Below are 20,383 nucleotides of genomic sequence, written 5' to 3'. Positions count from 1 at the left end.
GGCAGAAGGTTGAAGCTCAGCTGTATTCAGTTGAGGGCAACACCAGGGAGGGGCAGAAACCTTTAGTAGGCCCTAAACACCATTTTTAAAAAAAAAACAGCAGTTAATGAGAGGCAGAAGGTTGAAGCTCAGCTGTATTCAGTTGAGGACAACACCAGGGAGGGGCAGACACCGTTAGTAGGCCGGAACCACCAATTTTTTTTAAAAACAGCAGTTAATCAGAGCCAGAAGGTAGAAGCTCAGCTTTATTCAGCTGAGGACAACAGAAGGCAGGGGCAGACACCGTTAGTAGGCCGGAACCACCATTTTTTTTAAAAAACAGCAGTTAATCAAAGGCAGAAGGTAGAAGCTCAGCTTTATTCAGTTGAGGACAAACACCAGGGAGCAGCAAACAGAGGTATTAGGCCCCATCCAGGAATTTAAAAAAAAAAAAAGCTTAATCAGAGCCAGAAGGTAGAAGCTCAGCTTTATTCAGTTGAGGACAACACCAGGCAGGGGCAGACTCCGTTAGTAGGCCGGAACCACCAATGTGTTTAAAAACAGCAGTTAATCAGAGCCGGAAGGTAGAAGCTCAGCTTTATTCAGTTGAGGACAACTTGAATTAGGGACTGCAGACAGAATTAGCAGGCTGTCCCCTGTGTGGACCATGCATCCAATACATTAACCCATTGAGCCACAAAGGACACGTAACCTTCCGTGGCCATGCCTACAGGTCCATGTGTCTGTTGTCAGGTGTACCTTTGTCAGTGTAGGCCTAGTGGAAGGAGGGACCGCAGACAGGCTTCGAATGCCTAACACAATAAAATGGGCTGGCTGTAGGCACTTTATAATTGGTTCCAGGGTTACACGGGCAGCAGTGGTCTGGTCAGTGGAGGCCTAGTGGAAGGAGGGACCGCAGACAGGCTTCGAAGGCCTAACACAATAAAATGGGCTGGCTGTAGGCACTTTATAATTGGTTCCAGGGTTACACGGGCAGCAGTGGTCTGGTCAGTGGAGGCCTAGTGGAAGGAGGGACCGCAGACAGGCTTCGAAGGCCTAACACAATAAAATGGGCTGGCTGTAGGCACTTTATAATTGGTTCCAGGGTTACACGGGCAGCAGTGGTCTGGTCAGTGTAGGCCTAGTGGAAGGAGGGACCGCAGACAGGCTTCGAAGGCCTAACACAATAAAATGGGCTGGCTGTAGGCACTTTATAATTGGTTCCAGGGGTACACGGGCAGCAGTGGTCTGGTCAGTGGAGGCCTAGTGGAAGGAGGGACCGCAGACAGACTTCGAAGGCCTAACACAATAAAATGGGCTGGCTGTAGGCACTTTAAAATTGGTTCCAGGGGTACACGGGCAGCAGTGGTCTGGTCAGTGTAGGCCTAGTGGAAGGAGGGACCGCAGACAGGCTTCGAAGGCCTAACACAATAAAATGGGCTGGCTGTAGGCACTTTATAATTGGTTCCAGGGGTACACGGGCAGCAGTGGTCTGGTCAACGGAGGCCGATTGTAATGAGTGTCTGCCAGTTAGTAGTCAAAAACAACAATTAAATGTGAATGTCTCGCATTAAAACAAAACAAAAACACTAAAGGGTGCAATCATTAGGTTCAGGGGTGGGATCCTCTGCGTTGTTTCAGACCTACTAATTTAGCGCAAAGTATTTACTGTGGTAAATAGAGGACACTGCCCCTGACTATGTTAAGTACCATCATACATGTCAACACAATGGTATTGTCAGTGGCAGGTGTGGAAGGATGTCATCGCATAGACTAAACATTGGTGGAAGTGTGAGAGATAACTGTGGAAGTGGTAGAGCAATGTTTGACCTGGGGGTGGGTGAACTCTCTTGTGGCCGGCGGTACAGGCCCAGGGCCCCTCATGTTACAACAGTGTGTCTGACGTTGGGTGCGCACCACCACCGCCAGAGACACTTTATTGTACTATGAGGGACCCAGTAGCAATGCCGTCGACCAAAAGCGAGCACACCCACCTCTTCAGACAAACAGCAGTCTCACGGGTGCTTGCGCCAAGTTGCGATACCACGGCCCCGTGTGGGGAGTTTGGCCATTTAGGGAGGTGTAAACATGTCGTATGCTGGACAATCAGCTGCAGAAAATTAGACATTAGAAAAGTAATTCACAGTAGTCCACAGGCAAGAGCTTTTCATAGGAAAGCTAGGTGTCGGCCGGGCAAGGTGGGGCAAAAGATTTCGAAATCCAGTTGTGGTTCATTTTAATGAATGTTAGATCGTCAACATTTTGGGTAGCCAGACGAGTCCTTTTTTCGGTTAATATTGAACCTGCAGCACTGAATACTCTTTCTGATAGGACACTTGCTGCCGGGCAAGCAAGCTCCTGCAATGCATATTCTGCCAATTCTGGCCAGGTGTCTAATTTTGATGCCCAGTAATCAAATGGGAATGACGGTTGAGGGATAACATCGATAATGGATGAAAAATAGTTAGTAACCATACTGGACAAATGTTGTCGCCTGTCACTTTCAATTGATGCAGCAGTACCTGTCCTGTCTGCAGTCATAGCAAAATCACTCCACAACCTGGTCAGAAAACCCCTCTGTCCAACGCCACTTCTGATGTGTGCACCCCTAACACTCCTAGTCTGCTGCCCCCTGGAGCTCGTGTGAGAACGATCACGTGCGCTGTGTGCTGGGAATGCCTGAAGCAAACGGTCAACAAGAGTTGATTGTTTGGTTGCTAATATTAGTTCCAAGTTCTCATGTGGCATAATATTTTGCAATTTGCCTTTATAGCGTGGATCAAGGAGGCAGGCCAACCAGTAATCGTCATCGTTCATCATTTTCGTTATGCGTGTGTCCCTTTTTAGGATACGTAAGGCATAATCCGCCATGTGGGCCAAAGTTCCAGTTGTCAAATCTCCGGTTGTGATTGGTTGAGGGGCAGTTTCAGGCAAATCTACGTCACTTGTGTCCCTCAAAAAACCAGAATCCGGCCTTGCCACACAACCAATTTCCAGTGCCCCCGGGAAAGCTTCCGCAATAAAAATATACTCATCCCCATCATCCTCCTCGTCCTCCACCTCCTCTTCGCCCACTACCTCGTCCTGTACACTGCCCTGACCAGACAATGGCTGACTGTCATCAAGGCTTTCCTCTTCCTCTGGTGCAGACGCCTGATCCTTTATGTGCGTCAAACTTTGCATCAGCAGACGCATTAGGGGGATGCTCATGCTTATTACGGCGTTGTCTGCACTAACCAGCCGTGTGCATTCCTCAAAACACTGAAGGACTTGACACATGTCTTGTATCTTGGACCACTGCACACCTGACAACTCCATGTCTGCCATCCTACTGCCTGCCCGTGTATGTGTATCCTCCCACAAAAACATAACAGCCCGCCTCTGTTGGCACAGTCTCTGAAGCATGTGCAGTGTTGAGTTCCACCTTGTTGCAACGTCTATGATTAGGCGATGCTGGGGAAGGTTCAAAGACCGCTGATAGGTCTGCATACGGCTGGAGTGTACAGGCGAACGTCGGATATGTGAGCAAAGTCCACGCACTTTGAGGAGCAGGTCGGAGAAACCAGGATAAGTTTTCAATAAGCACTGCACCACCAGGTTTAAGGTGTGAGCCAGGCAAGGAATGTGTTTCAGTTGGGAAAGGGAGATGGCAGCCATGAAATTCCTTCCGTTATCACTCACTACCTTGCCTGCCTCAAGATCTACTGTGCCCAGCCACGACTGCGTTTCTTGTTGCAAGAACTCGGACAGAACTTCCGCGGTGTGTCTGTTGTCGCCCAAACACTTCATAGCCAATACAGCCTGCTGACACTTGCCAGTAGCTGGCCCATAATGGGACAACTGGTGTGCAACAGTGTCATCTGCCGATGGAGTGGTTGGCCGACTGCGGTCTGTGCAAGAGCTGTAGCTTCTGCAGGAGGACGAGGAGGAGGAGGGGGTGCGAACGCCTACAGCCAACTGTTTCCTAGACCGTGGGCTAGGCACGACTGTCCCGAAATTGATGTCCCCTGTGGACCCTGCATCCACCACATTCACCCAGTGTGCCGTGATGGACACATAACGTCCCTGGCCATGCCTACTGGTCCATGCATCTGTAGTCAGGTGCACCTTTGTACTCACAGATTGCCTGAGTGCATGGACGATGCGCTGTTTAACATGCTGGTGCAGGGCTGGGATGGCTTTTCTGGAAAAAAAGTGTCGACTGGGTAGCTCGTATCGTGGTTCAGCGTACTCCATCAGGGCTTTGAAAGCTTCGCTTTCAACTAACCGGTAGGGCATCATCTCTAACGAGATTAGTCTAGCTATGTGGGCGTTAAAACCCTGTGTACGTGGATGCGAAGATAAGTACTTCCTTTTTCTAACCAGAGTCTCATGTAGGGTGAGCTGGACTGGAGAGCTGGAGATCGTGGAACTTTCGGGTGTGCCGGTGTACATGGCAGACTGAGAGACGGTTGGAGACGGTATTGTTTCCGCCGGTGCCCTAGATGCAATATTTCCTCCTACAAAACTGGTGATTCCCTGACCCTGACTGCTTTTGGCTGGCAAAGAAACCTGCACAGACACTGCCGGTGGTGCGGAAATGGTGGCCTTACAGTGACGGAAGGGATGTTGCGTGGCTGACTAGCTTCATTGGCCGAGGGTGCTACAACCTTAAGGGACGTTTGGTAGTTAGTCCAGGCTTGAAAATGCATGGTGGTTAAGTGTCTATGCATGCAACTAGTATTTAGACTTTTCAGATTCTGACCTCTGCTTAAGCTAGTTGAACATTTTTGACAGATGACTTTGCGCTGATCAGTTGGATGTTGTTTAAAAAAATGCCAGACTGCACTCTTCCTAGCATCGGATCCCTTTTCAGGGATTGCAGACTGAGCTTTAACCGGATGGCCACGCTGTCCTCCAACAGGTTTTGGCTTTGACATGCGTTTTGGGCCAGATACGGGCCCGGCAGATGGAACCTGTTGCGATGTTGATGCCTGCTGCGGCCCCTCCTCCACCTCCGCTTCTGAACTACTGCCGCCTGCACCCTGTTCCCCCAATGGCTGCCAATCGGGGTCAACAACTGGGTCATCTATTACCTCCTCTTCGAGCTCGTGTGCAACTTCGTCTGTGTCACTGTGTCGGTCGGTGGTATAGCGTTCGTGGCGGGGCAACATAGTCTCATCAGGGTCTGATTGTGGATCAGTACACTGAGAGGGCAATGTGGTGGTCTGAGTCAAAGGAGCAGCATAGTACTCTGGCTGTGGCTGTGCATCAGTGCACTCCATGTCAGAATCTACTTGTAATGGGCATGGCCTGTTAAGTGTTTCACTTTCTAAGCCAGGGACGATATGTGTAAAGAGCTCCATGGAGTAACCCGTTGTGTCGCCTGCTGCATCCTTGTCTAGTTTTTGCTGAAGAGGACAAGGAAGCGACTTGTCCCTGACCGTGAACATCCACAAGCGACGCGCTGCTTTTACATTTACCAGTTTCAGAAGAGGAGGCAAAAGAGCTAGAGGCTGAGTCTGCAATGTAAGCCAAAACTTGCTGTTGCTGCTCCGCCTTTAAAAGCGGTTTTCGTACTCCCAGAAAAGAGAGCGTTCGAGGCCTTGTGTAGCCAGACGACGAAACTGGCTCCACAGCTCCAGACTTAGGTGGAATATTTTTATCCCCACGACCACCTGATGCTCCACTACCACTACCATCATTACCAGCTGACAATGAACGCCCACGACGACCTCTTGCACCAGACTTCCTCATTGTTTTAAAATCTTAACCAAAGTAACTTTATTTGTTGCTGTCAAACAACTTACACGGTGAGCTATAACTTCAGTATGATTTCAATATCCCTTAACAGGTTGGTGAGACCACAAGGAAAATCAGGCACAATGTTACACACTCTGTTTTCTGTGGCACCAAATCACAGAGATGCCACACACGCAGGACTGTCACTCAAGAACAAATGTCAATATTAATCTCCCACTGTTTTATTATTTTTTTTCTTTTTCAGGGAGACTTTAAAAACAAAATACTAAAAAATAAATAGGCTTTCTATGGCCCACTGAGTGAGAGATGGCACACACAGGAGTCAGGAGTGGCACACAAGCAGAAAGGGCAATATTAATCTCCCACTGTTTTATTTTTTTTTTCTTTTTCAGGGAGACTTTAGAAACCAAATAATAAAAAATTAATAGGCTTTCTATGGCCCACTGAGTGAGAGATGGCACACACAGGAGTCAGGAGTGGCACACAAGCAGAAAGGGCAATATTAATCTCCTACTGTTTGAATTTTTTTTTTTTTTTCAGGGAGACTTTAGAAACCAAATAATAAAAAAAACAAAGGCTTTCTATGGCCCACTGAGTGAGAGATGGCACACACAGGAGTCAGGAGTGGCACACAAGCAGAAAGGGCAATATTAATCTCCCACTGTTTTCTTTTTTTTTTCTGTTTCAGGGAGACTTTAGAAACCAAATAATAAAAAATTAATAGGCTTTCTATGGCCCACTGAGTGAGAGATGGCACACACAGGAGTCAGGAGTGGCACACAAGCCCTGACTGAGGCCAATATTTTTCTCCCACCGATTGATGTAGTGTTTTTTTTTCAGGTAGATTTTAGAACCCAAATCAAGCAAAAAAATTAATAGGCTTTCTATGGCCCACTGAGTGAGAGATGGCACACACAGGAGTCAGGAGTGGCACACAAGCAGAAAGGGCAATATTAATCTCCCACTGATTGATGTAGTGTTTTTTTTCAGGTAGATTTTAGAACCCAAATCAAGCAAAAAAATTAATAGGCTTTCTATGGCCCACTGAGTGAGAGATGGCACACACAGGAGTCAGGAGTGGCACATAAGCCCTGACTGAGGCCAATATTTTTCTCCCACTGATTGATGTAGTGATTTTTTTTCAGGTAGATTTTAGAACCCAAATCAAGCAAAAAAATTAATAGGCTTTCTATGGCCCACTGAGTGAGAGATGGCACACACAGGAGTCAGGAGTGGCACACAAGCCCTGACTGAGGCCAATATTTTTCTCCCACCGATTGATGTAGTGTTTTTTTTTCAGGTAGATTTTAGAACCCAAATCAAGCAAAAAAATTAATAGGCTTTCTATGGCCCACTGAGTGAGAGATGGCACACACAGGAGTCAGGAGTGGCACACAAGCAGAAAGGGCAATATTAATCTCCCACTGTTTTATCTTTTTTTTCTTTTTCAGGGAGACTTTAGAAACCAAATAATAAAAAAATAATAGGCTTTCTATGGCCCACTGAGTGAGAGATGGCACACACAGGAGTCAGGAGTGGCACACAAGCCCTGACTGAGGCCAATATTTTTCTCCCACTGATTGATGTAGTGTTTTTTTTTCAGGTAGATTTTAGAACCCAAATCAAGCAAAAAAATTAATAGGCTTTCTATGGCCCACTGAGTGAGAGATGGCACACACAGGAGTCAGGAGTGGCACACAAGCAGAAAGGGCAATATTAATCTCCTACTGTTTGAATTTATTTTTTTTTCAGGGAGACTTTAGAAACCAAATAATAAAAAAAAACAAAGGCTTTCTATGGCCCACTGACTGAGAGATGGCACACACAGGAGTCAGGAGTGGCACACAAGCAGAAAGGGCAATATTAATCTCCTACTGTTTGATTTTTTTTTTTTTCAGGGAGACTTTAGAAACCAAATAATAAAAAAAAGGCTTTCTATGGCCCACTGAGTGAGAGATGGCACACACAGGAGTCAGGAGTGGCAGACAAGCAGAAAGGGCAATATTAATCTCCCACTGTTTGAATTTTTTTTTTTTTCAGGGAGACTTTAGAAACCAAATAATAAAAAAAACAAAGGCTTTCTATGGCCCACTGAGTGAGAGATGGCACACACAGGAGTCAGGAGTGGCACACAAGCAGAAAGGGCAATATTAATCTCCTACTGTTTGATTTTTTTTTTTCAGGGAGACTTTAGAAACCAAATAATAAAAAAAAGGCTTTCTATGGCCCACTGAGTGAGAGATGGCACACACAGGAGTCAGGAGTGGCACACAAGCAGAAAGGGCAATATTAATCTCCCACTGTTTGAATTTTTTTTTTTTTCAGGGAGACTTTAGAAACCAAATAATAAAAAAAACAAAGGCTTTCTATGGCCCACTGACTGAGAGATGGCACACACAGGAGTCAGGAGTGGCACACAAGCAGAAAGGGCAATATTAATCTCCTACTGTTTGATTTTTTTTTTTTTTCAGGGAGACTTTAGAAACCAAATAATAATAAAAAAAAGGCTTTCTATGGCCCACTGAGTGAGAGATGGCACACACAGGAGTCAGGAGTGGCAGACAAGCAGAAAGGGCAATATTAATCTCCTACTGTTTGAATTTTTTTTTTTTTCAGGGAGACTTTAGAAACCAAATAATAAAAAAACAAAGGCTTTCTATGGCCCACTGAGTGAGAGATGGCACACACAGGAGTCAGGAGTGGCACACAAGCAGAAAGGGCAATATTAATCTCCTACTGTTTGATTTTTTTTTTTTTTTCAGGGAGACTTTAGAAACCAAATAATAAAAAAAAAGGCTTTCTATGGCCCACTGAGTGAGAGATGGCACACACAGGAGTCAGGAGTGGCAGACAAGCAGAAAGGGCAATATTAATCTCCCACTGTTTGAATTTTTTTTTTTTCAGGGAGACTTTAGAAACCAAATAATTAAAAAAACAAAGGCTTTCTATGGCCCACTGAGTGAGAGATGGCACACACAGGAGTCAGGAGTGGCACACAAGCAGAAAGGGCAATATTAATCTCCTACTGTTTGATTTTTTTTTTTTTTCAGGGAGACTTTAGAAACCAAATAATAAAAAAAACAAAGGCTTTCTATGGCCCACTGAGTGAGAGATGGCACACACAGGAGTCAGGAGTGGCACACAAGCAGAAAGGGCAATATTATTCTCCTACTGTTTGATTTTTTTTTTTTTCAGGGAGACTTTAGAAACCAAATAATAATAAAAAAAAAAGGCTTTCTATGGCCCACTGAGTGAGAGATGGCACACACAGGGATGGCACTGTAGCAGAAATGCCAATCTTAATCTCCCACAAAAAAAAAAAAAAAAAACAGGGACTGTCCTGCAATTACTATCTCCCTGCAGTAATCTCAGCCAGGTATGGCAGGCAGCAATAAGGAGTGGACTGATGCACAAATTAAATAAAAAGTGTGGACAAACAAAAAAGATAGCTGTGCAGAAAGGAAGGAACAAGAGGATTTGTGCTTTGAAAAAAGCAGTTGGTTTGCACAGCGTCGTACACACACAGGCACAGCAACGCAGCTATCAGGGTCAGGGAGCCTTCTAGGGCAGCCCAATGAGCGACAGCGCTGAGGAAAAAAAAATGTAGCTTCCACTGTCCCTGCAAACAAAAGGTGGTGTTGGACAGTGGAAATCGCTACAGCACAAGCGGTTTGCAGCTTTATGTACCCTGCCTATCACTATCCCTGCTTCTGAAGAAGCGGCAGCAACCTCTCCCTATGCTCAGATCAGCAGCAGTAAGATGGCGGTCGGCGGGAACGCCCCTTTATAGCCCCTGTGACGCCGCAGAAAGCAAGCCAATCACTGCAATGCCCTTCTCTAAGATGGTGGGGACTGAGATCTATGTTATCACGCTGCCCACACTCTGCGTTCACCTTCATTGGCTGAGAAATGGCGCTTTTCGCGTCATTGAAACGCGACTTTGGCGCGAAAGTCGCGTACCGCATGGCCGATGCAACGCTGGGATCGGCTCGGTTTCATGAGACGCCGACTTTGCCAAAAGTCGGCGACTTTTGAAAATGAACGACCCGTTTCGCTCAACCCTACTCATGACGTGTTCCAAACCAATGATCCTCGTGTTCGCCCATTTGCCCCCATGATGAGATAAGAAATGTGCGGCCACCGTGCTCAATGTTTTGCCCTTCCGACTGTCCATGGCTGCCGTATTGATGGTGGACAAATGGCTTTGTATTCTCCGTCGCAATTCTTGCGAGGTCTGACCTACGTAAATACAAGGACAGGGACAGATCAAGGCATAAACAACATGAGAGGTTTTGCAATTGATGTAAGATCTAAGCCTGTGCTGTACCCGGTCAATAGGATTGCAAAACACATCCCGAGTTGGATGCATAAATGGGCAAATACTGCAGTCACCGCACGGGAAGGAACCCCTCAGAATCATACCACGGTTAAGTCTCCGTGTAGGTCTCCTGTAGTGACTCTGGGTAAGTAAATCCCTGAAATTCGGTGCCCTCCTAGCCGTAACCAAAGGCCTGGCACTGATGACCTTTGAGGTCAGTGCATCAGTAGCTAAAATCCTCCAATGATCATTAAAGATTTTGCTCACCTTGGACCATTGGGTATGATAACCCGTGATGAAACGCACATAGCTATCTGGTCTCCTCCTGTTGGTTTTGAGTAGTGAGTCCTGCGTGTGCCGGATCGCCCTTTGATAGGCCTGAGAGATGCACTTCCTGGGATAATTCCTGGCTTTGAACCTTGCCGTAAGGTCCCGGGCTTCTTTCCTAAAGTCAGAGTCCAGAGAACAATTACGCCTCGCTCTGAGGAATTGGCCCGTCGGGATCCCATCTCTCGTGTGTTTAGGGTGAAAACTCTGGTAATCAAGAAAACCCATGACGGCAGTAGGCTTCCGATATAGAGACGTCGAGAGAACGCCATCACAACACCTGACCTCCAGGTCCAAAAAATTAACTGTAGTGGAAGAAAAATGAAAAGTCAAAAAAATATTCAAAGAGTTGTTATTGAGGGCCTCCAGGAATTGGGAAAGCTCCTCCTCTGAACCAGACCAAATAAAGAAAACATCGTCAATGAAACGCGACCAGTGTCGCACCTTGCTCAAAAAAAGATCAGAACTGAAGACCACAGAAGACTCCCACCACCCCAAAAAAAGATTTGCAAAAGAGGGGGCACAACGCGCCCCCATGGCCACACCAGAGGTCTGTAAATAATAACTCCGATCAAACACAAAAAAATTATGCCTCAGCACAAAATCAAGCAAATCAATAATAAAAGAGTCGTGTAATCTGTCTGAATTTACCTGTTGGTCAAGGAAAAATAAGACCGCCTGCATGCCATCGTCATGGTTAATGTTGGAGTACAGCGATTCAACATCGCATGTGACCATGAGGTCACCCGGAGTAAGGGTAACCCCTTTATTGACGCTGATGAAATGTGAAGAATCTCTTATATAGGAAGGGAGCGTAGTCACAAGAGGCTGTAAAAAGAAATCAACATAAGAACACGCCTTCTCACAGAGGCTGCCTATACTTGAGACTATGGGGCATCCAGGGGGCTTGATAGTACTTTTGTGGACTTTGGGTTGCATGTAGAAAGTGGGCGTGATTGGTTGATCTACCCAAATAAAGTCCCGCTCGTGCAGGTTGATAATCCCTAATTCAAAAGTTCTATCAAGTAAGTTCCTCAATTTGGTAGCGAACACCCCAGTAGGGTCAGAGGGTAGTTTGCGATAGAACCGTGAATTCCCTAACTGTCTGTGTGCTTCCTCCAAATACATATAATGGGGCCATAAGATAATATTCCCCCCCTTGTCTGCCTCTCTAATCACAAATTCCTTGTTGTTACTTAGATCATGTAGAGCTCTACGCTCCTGGCCGGTAAGATTAGTGCCCACACCTGAACCAGAAGGCAATGCCTCAATGTCCTGTTTAACCAGCTCGAAGAAGATTTTTATGGCTGGAACCGTAGAAAGAGGGGGACATGTAGTAGACCTGTTCCTATATGGAAATAATGGCCTACCTCTGGGGGTGTCCACTTCATCCAGTAGATCCAAGAGATCCTGCAGCGCCCCTTGGTCCGTTTCATCAGTAGTTGAGGCCGAGTGTGACTGGTTGTGCAAAACTTGTAAAATAATTTTTCTGCAGAAGAGAAAGAGATCTTTGATAAGCGTGAACTTATCCATCTCCTGTGCAGGTGAGAACGTCAAACCCCTCTTCAGAACAGATGTCTCGGCAGCACTCAATTGATATTCAGAAAGGTTAATAATGTGAAGAGACTCATGGTTGGAACAATCATACTCACGGGTATCGATGGTATGTTGTAGGGCTATCTGCGGTTCCCCCTCCGTTGGTTGTGATATACCGGCCTGTGATTTCTGTTCCTGGTGACACGCGTGAATAGACTTGTGCCTCCTCCGTCCCCGTCTGGTCCTGGCCCTGTGTTGGGTTCGCTTTCCGCAGAGGATAAAAAATCACTTGACAGCTGTCCATCCGGGGCCGAGTTATTATGTATCGAATCCTGGGCATAAGATTTAGTATTCCTGCCCCGTCGCTGGTTATCTTGGTGTTTCCAGTTAAACACCCTTTTTTGGTCAAAATCAGACTTGTCCCTCAAAAATTTGGACCTTTTTTTGTCCATAATTTCCTTATCGTACTTGTCCAAAGCCTCTTTAAGTTTAACCCTAAAGGGCTGGACCTGCGATGCTTCATCAAATTTATTGAGGTCATTCTCAAGGCCCTTGATCTCCATCTTGACCTGACTCAAAAGATCTCTGTCATGCGTGATTAATAAATTGATCAGATATGTGAACACCGTAGGAAACCTCCCTCCCAGGTGGTACGAAAGTTGTCAGAGGGTTCCCAAGCAGGGAAGATAGGGACCCTCAGCCCCCTGGGGACCAGAATTAATTTGAGGTACTCTTCTAAACAGCGGATGTTCCATAACAGTTTGATCCCCTGTTTCTGGGCTGCCAAGAGTTTAGTGGTATCACATGTAAAGTCAGAATCTGGACAGCTTTGGGCATTATCTGTAAAGGCAGCAGAGGCCGAAACCCTCCATGCGGCTTCTCTGGCATCCCAATCCATAGCAAACCACTGCACAGACTTTCACCTGAACGTAAAAAATGTATATGAGCATAAATATAACCAAGTGGTCCTTATAAACCGTGTGCTGCCAAGCCAGAAATCATCAAAAAATTGATGCCTGAATGGCGTTCTGGAACGAAGCTCGCCATGACCTATAGTTTTCGGCTTTGTCAGTGAACTTTACAAGTCCTTTTGTTACCAGTTCTCGGCGGGCAAAGAACTTTGCCAAGTCTATGGTGGCTTGATCAGTGTTGGTACGAGCCGGTATGTTATAGTCATGTCTAGTGTGTGGTGCATCACCATACCTGTGAGACACTCTTGGCTTCGGACAGTCTGCATAGTACCTTTCTGGTGAAGAAGATGTCTCTTTAAGGTGAGGTGGGAGCTGTACCTTCTTCTCAGTGGAACGGTAGCTGTGGTCGACATCTCTGTGCTGAACGTCTTCTTGTTTGTAGTAGCGAAGTTCGGGGTTGGATCGATGATAATCGGCGTAGGCTGATCGATGTAGTCTGTCGAGGGTGTTGTCCATGCTGGAGTGTCGATGGACGTACTCTGCAACGCGCTGAGCTGGATCTTGCTGCTCTAGATCTGTTCCAAGAACGTTGCTGTGTCTCCCATAATCAGGATCCTTCATGGCTTCCAAGTACTCTGCCTTAGCTATTGCAGCTGCTGTCTCTTTGTCTGCCACAAGTCTTTCTAGAGACACTTGCAGGCGCACACTTTCTGCCTCTTGTTCTGCCTGCAAACGTGCGGTCTCGGCTTGCAGGCGTGAACTTTCTGCCTCTTGTTCTGCTCGCAGGCGTGCGGTTTCTGTCTCTTGTTCTGCCCGCAGACGTGCGGTTTCGGCTTGCAGGCGTGCACTTGGAGCGCCCCCACACCGCCGCAGGGCCGAGGGGTACCCGGAGCCGGGCCTCTAGGTCTCAGTCCTGGGGTTGTCACGGTGGCTAGACCCGGTCCGTGGCCCTGTCTGTCAGTGGGGGACGTCCGGTGCAATAAGCGGTGTTGTAACGGTGCAGGTCGCGGTAAATAATGAAGACACCAGGTTGCAGTCTCTTTACCTCTTTACTGAAGATGTTGGAGACCTCAGTCCAGAGCGCTGTTAACTGGGTTTTCAGAGACCGGCCGGTCCAACGACACATCAGGAGTTCTCCTCACAGGTGGGAATCAGTATCTACCTTCTAGCGCTGGGTGTTGTAGTTCTTCCCTGCTGAGCTCCCGGGATAGTCCTCACAACTGTTTCTTTCTGTCTCTACTGTTCTTTCTCCGTCCTCCAGGTGATATGGTAGGACGCACCCGTATGACGGGGTAGGCCTGGAGTTCTTCCGGGACTCTAGAGTCGCCCCTCTCCCACAGCTGCCTCCGTTGTCTGCTTAGGTGTTAAGTGAGACAGCCAACCTGTAATTAGCTGTCCTGCCGTGGTTTGCAATGTACTTAAAGTCTCTTACTTGCTCGGCGTTCCGGCCACCGATTGTTTGCGCCTCAGAAGGATGTTGCCTCGGTCTAACAGCAAGACCCCTTCTGGTATTTCTCCTTTTTCTGTATTCCCGTTGTTTACTGGTTAGTTCTGCTCTGAGGAGTCTGCCAGGATCCCCATCCCTGACAGGTCCTCTCACTAGCTCTTCCCAGCTACTTCTCCCTGTCTTCCTGTCCAACCCCCAGTTTTACCAGAGTTGTGAGGAGTGGCCTACTAGATAGGACCACCCCCCCTGGTGGCCGGAGTGTGAAGTGTGGTGTGAGTGTACCTGGTCAGAGAAACTCCTTTGGTGCAATCAGACGTACCACAGCTCCCCATAGTGGCGGAGCCACAGTACTGCAACAACCAGGACTCTGGGGTGCTGCACTCCCCCCCGGTTAAATCCAGTACTCCGGGACTGGGAAAACAAGAACAATAATACATGTTAACAGGAAAAACACAAACTTTTGAAATAGCATAACAATTGAACATAACAAGGCTTCCCTTTACGGGAGGTGAGGATTCTTGAACGTTGCAAAAGTTAGGTCATGCACAGTTTATGACTCTCAGTTCTGTGATTGAAACAGCGGGGACCCCGGGTAAACAAAGGGGCCCCCCTTTTGAAAGTTTTTGAGCAATTCACCGTCCATTACTCTATTGTCCATTTAAAAACCTGTAACAAAAAGATATATATACAACATTTTCAATTAAATAGCAGCCCTTATTAATACCTCCAAAGTTTGTAGCGGAGGGGAGTTTGATTTTGAGTGCTGCGTGTGGACCTTCGCAGCGCAGGGGTTGCTATTGGCCTAACAGGGCCCGCTATGCTTGCTACCGCTGGTGTAGTGCGCTGTCTTCTAACTACACTTCTAGTGAGTCTGGGTAGCACTGGCAGGTTAGGGCTCTCAGAGCTGCAATTATCAACAGTGGGTACAGCAGATTCACTGATAGCAGAGGGAGGATTTGCCGGTTCAATGGTTGGCATGGCATCTTCAGGCAAGGCTTGTTGAGGTAGTGGAGCCAGATGATCTGGTACCACCATTGTTTCTGGCGGGTCCGGCTGTTCAAACATTACAACAGGTACCGCAACGGCTTGGTTTATCAGCGTCCAGGACTGGGGAAAGTCACCAAGGACAGTATGGAACATTTTCTCCTTTTCCACCGGCGGGGAGATCTCTGGTGCCGTGCCCCTCTCTTTCAATTTATCGGGGCAGACCTTAAGGTGATCCCTGGATACCGCTGTCGAGGTCTCCCCTTTGTCCTTGCTGATGAGACAGACCTTAGTGTTGTCGAAGTCGGATGGCAAGATGGTATACGGTTCCGCTTCCCATTGGTCATCGAGCTTGTGTAACCTCCTCTTCCGTTTAAGCACTTGCTCACCAGGTGACAGGGGAATCGCAGGAGCGCGTTGGTTGTAGTCCCTTTCTTGCTTCTGCCTAGCCTGGGCGAGACTTCTCTCCACACACTCTTGCACTTCGCGGTACCTTCGCTGCCTTTCTTCATCCCAATCCGCATCTGGCGAGGTATCTTCAGGTACTAGGACCCCCATGTCCAGATCAACGGGTAACCGACTAGACCTTCCTCGCATCAGGTACGCTGGAGTACAGTTGGTGGAACTTACTGGGATGTGGTTGTACATATCCACCAAGTCAGGCAACTTTGTCGGCCACAGATTCCGTTCTTCCACAGGCAAGGTCTTCAATAAATCGATTACTACCTGGTTCATCTTCTCGCACATCCCGTTGGTTTGAGGGTGGTACGGTGTGGTTCTGATCTTCTTACACCCGTACAACTGGCAGAATTCTTGGAATACTTCTGCTTCAAAGGCAGGCCCCTGGTCGGTCAGTACCTTCTCTGGGTAGCCATGGGGTCTACAAAAGTGCTGCTGGAAGGCCCTGGCGGCAGTCCTGGCCGTTAGATCTTTAACAGGCACAACCACCAGAAACCTGGAGTAGTGGTCCACGATGGTAAGGGCGTAGATATAGCCCGACCGGCTAGGTGTCAGCTTCACATAATCCAGCGCGACCAGTTCAAGCGGCCGTTTGGTGATGATAGGCCGCAGGGGGGCCCGTTGGCTGTCACGGTCCTTTCTGCGCAGACTACATGGACCACACTCCCGACACCACTTCTCAATGGTTCTCTTCATGCCAATCCAATAGAACCTCCCTCGGAGTAGCTTCTCTAGCTTCTTCCATCCGAAGTGTCCGGCTCCATCATGGTAGGCTCCCAGAACCATGGGCGCATCTCGCCTTGGCACCACTATCTGCCACACCAATTCATGAGTACGTGGGTCGATGCTCCTCCTGCACAGCTTGCCATCATGGATAAACAGCTTGCTTCTCCCCTTCCACAGCTGTTGGGTTTCTTGTGGATCATCTGGGCCAGGGTGCAACCCAGCCTGCGTCAAGAGCTCCTTCACCTGACGGACCGCGGGGTCACTATCCTGGGTTTCTGCCCATCCGTGGTGGGGCAGGGGATTCAGCGTGGCATCCGGTTGGTTCTTGTGCCTGTTCTTCACATGGTGAGAGCTCTGAGTGGCTTTGGGGCGATGGAAGGCAGGCAGCTCCACCTCTTCAAGTGCCTCCGGGTCTTCTCCCACTTCTGGTATATTGGGCATTCGGGACAGAGCATCAGCATTGGCATTCTGGTGTCCTGCCCGATATTTGATGGTGAAATCATAGTTGGACAGCCGGGCCATCCACCGCTGTTCCAAAGCCCCGAGTTTGGCAGTATCCAGATGCGTTAGCGGATTGTTGTCCGTGAAGACGGTGAATTTCGCAGAGGCCAGGTAATGCTTAAATCTCTCTGTCACTGCCCAGACAAGGGCAAGGAATTCCAGTTTGAAGGAACTGTAGTTGTCAGGGTTCCTTTCCGTGGGACGGAGTTTCCTGCTGGCGTAAGCGATCACCCTTTCTTTGCCGTTCTGAACCTGGGACAGCACGGCTCCTAATCCCACATTACTGGCATCTGTGTACAGCACAAACGGTTGATCGTATTCGGGGTAAGCCAGTATCTCTTCTCCCGTCAGTGCCGACTTCAAGCAGGTGAAGGTGTTGTGAATTTGGATTCTGGGCTCCCCCGGTGGCCGCTTGTGGAATTGGACTTGTCATCCTCTTTCCTGTTTCACCTGGTTCCATCAGTAGTGGGTGTCGCTATTTAAGCTCATTTCTCTGGTGGTTTCTTGCCGGTCAACAATGTTATCTGATGCCTCTCAGTGCTTGTTCCTGCTTCTAGACAACTACTAGATAAGTTGGACTTTTGTCCATGTTTTGTTTTGCCAATTTGTTCCAGTTCACAGCTGAAGTTTTGTTACTGTGTCTGGAAAGCTCTCGTTGATCAGGGATTGCTACTCTGGCGTTATGAGTTAATGCCAGAGTTTAAGGTAATCTCTGGATGGTGTTTTGTTAGTGTTTTTCTGCTGACCATGAAAGTATACTATCTGTCTTCTGCTATCTAGTAAGCGGACCTCAAATTTGCTAAGACTATTTTCCTGCTGCGTTTGTTGTTTCATCTGAACTCACCGTCATTATATGTGGGGGGCTACTGTCTTCTTTGGAATATTTCTCTAGAGGTGAGCCAGGTCTTATATTTCCCTCTGCTAGCTATTTAGGTCTTAGGCCAGAGCTGGGCATCTAGCGATAAATAGGAAATGCTACCTGGCTATTTCTAGTTGCGCGGCAGGCTTAGTTCATGGTCAGTATAGTTCCATCTTCCGAGAGCTTGTCCCTCTATAGGCTTGCTATGATCTCTGCCTGCAGAGATCATGACAGTTTGACCGGCCAATAAAGTGTTTAAGACCCAGGTTGAGAAAGGAGAGTTATTAGAAGTCTGCTGGAATTTTTTTTTTTTTTTTTTCCTCCAGTCTGCCTTGCTGCAGTCTTTTTTCTCTCTCTCCTCCTAATCTCTGTATGCTCTGTGTGCACCTGACAATAATGAATCTCCAGAGTGTAACTGCGGGTTTGAATAATCTCATCACGAAAGTACAAAATTTACAAGATTTTGTGGTACATGCTCCGGTATCTGAGCCGAGAATTCCTTTGCCGGAGTTCTTCACAGGGAATAGAGCTAGCTTCCAGAATTTCCGAAATAATTGTAAGCTTTATTTGTCCCTGAAGTCTCGTTCAGCTGGAGACCCTGCTCAGCAGGTTAGGATTGTGATTTCCTTGCTCAGGGGTGACCCTCAAGATTGGGCCTTCTCATTGCCAGCAGGGGATCCTGCGTTACGCGATGTGGATGCGTTTTTTCTGGCCTTGGGCTTGCTTTATGAGGAACCTCATTTGGAACTTCAGGCAGAAAAAACTTTGATGGCACTATCTCAGGGGCAAGACGAAGCTGAAGTTTTCTGCCAAAAATTCCGTAAATGGTCTGTGCTTACTCAGTGGAATGAGTGCGCCTTGGCGGCAACTTTCAGAGAAGGTCTCTCTGATGCCGTTAAGGATGTTATGGTGGGGTTCCCTTTGCCTGCAGGTCTGAATGAGTCCATGACAATGGCTATTCAGATTGATAGGCGTCTGCGGGAGCGCAAACCGGTGCACCATCTGGCGGTGTCTATGGAAAAGACGCCAGAAAGTATGCAGTGTGATAGAATTCTGTCCAGGAGCGAGCGACAGAATTTTAGACGGAAGAATGGATTGTGTTTCTATTGTGGGGATTCTACTCATGTTATATCAGCATGCTCTAGGCGTACAAAGAAGCTTGATAAGTCTGTTTCCATTGGCACCATTCAGTCTAAGTTTATTTTGTCTGTAACCCTGATTTGCTCTTTGTCATCCATTGCCACGGACGCCTATGTTGACTCTGGCGCCGCTCTGAGTCTTATGGATTGGTCCTTTGCCAATCGTTGTGGTTTTGATTTAGAGCCTTTGGAGACTCTTATTCCTCTGAAGGGGATTGACTCCACCCCATTGGCTAATAATAAACCACAATACTGGACACAAGTAACCATGCGTATCAATCCGGATCACCAGGAGATTATTCGTTTCCTGGTGCTGTATAATTTACATGACGATTTGGTACTGGGATTGCCATGGTTGCAGTCTCACAACCCAGTCTTGGACTGGAGAGCAATGTCTGTGTTGAGCTGGGGATGTAAGGGTATTCATGGGGACGTACCTTTGGTTTCTATTTCGTCGTCCATTCCCTCTGAAGTCCCTGAGTTCCTCTCTGATTATCAAGACGTCTTTGACGAACCCAAGCTTGGGTCGTTACCTCCGCACCGTGAGTGCGATTGTGCCATAGATTTGATACCGGGTTGTAAATATCCAAGGGGTCGTTTGTTTAATTTGTCTGTGCCGGAACATGCTGCTATGCGGGAATATATAAAGGAGTCTTTGGAAAAGGGACATATTCGTCCATCTTCTTCTCCCTTGGGAGCTGGGTTTTTCTTTGTCTCAAAAAAAGACGGTTCTTTGAGGCCATGTATTGATTATCGGCTTCTGAATAAGATCACTGTTAAGTATCAATACCCATTGCCATTGCTTACTGATTTGTTTGCTCGTATAGAGGGTGCTAAGTGGTTCTCTAAAATTGATCTTCGTGGGGCGTATAATTTGGTGCGGATCAGGCAGGGGGATGAGTGGAAGACCGCATTTAATACGCCCGAGGGCCACTTTGAGTATTTGGTCATGCCTTTTGGTCTTTCTAATGCCCCTTCAGTTTTCCAGTCTTTTATGCATGATATTTTCCGCGATTTTCTGGATAAATTTATGATAATATATCTGGATGATATTCTGATTTTTTCTGATGACTGGGACTCTCATGTCCAGCAGGTCAGGAGAGTTTTTCAGGTTCTGCGGTCTAATTCTTTATGTGTGAAGGGGTCTAAGTGCGTTTTTGGGGTCCAGAAAATTTCCTTTTTGGGGTATATTTTTTCTCCCTCTTCCATTGAGATGGATCCCGTCAAGGTGCAAGCTATTTGTGACTGGACTCAGCCCTCCTCTCTTAAGGGTCTTCAGAGATTTTTGGGCTTTGCCAACTTTTACCGCCGATTTATTGCTGGTTTTTCGGATGTCGTTAAACCACTGACTGATTTGACCAGACAAGGCGCTGATGTTGCTAATTGGTCCCCTCATGCTGTAGAGGCCTTTCAGGAGCTTAAGCGCCGTTTTGCCTCTGCCCCTGTGTTGCGTCA

Source organism: Ranitomeya variabilis, chromosome 5 (assembly GCF_051348905.1).
Source record: "Ranitomeya variabilis isolate aRanVar5 chromosome 5, aRanVar5.hap1, whole genome shotgun sequence".
Lineage (NCBI taxonomy): Eukaryota > Metazoa > Chordata > Amphibia > Anura > Dendrobatidae > Ranitomeya > Ranitomeya variabilis.
The sequence above is the reverse complement of the archived record's forward strand: the minus strand, read 5'-3'. Positions refer to the sequence as shown.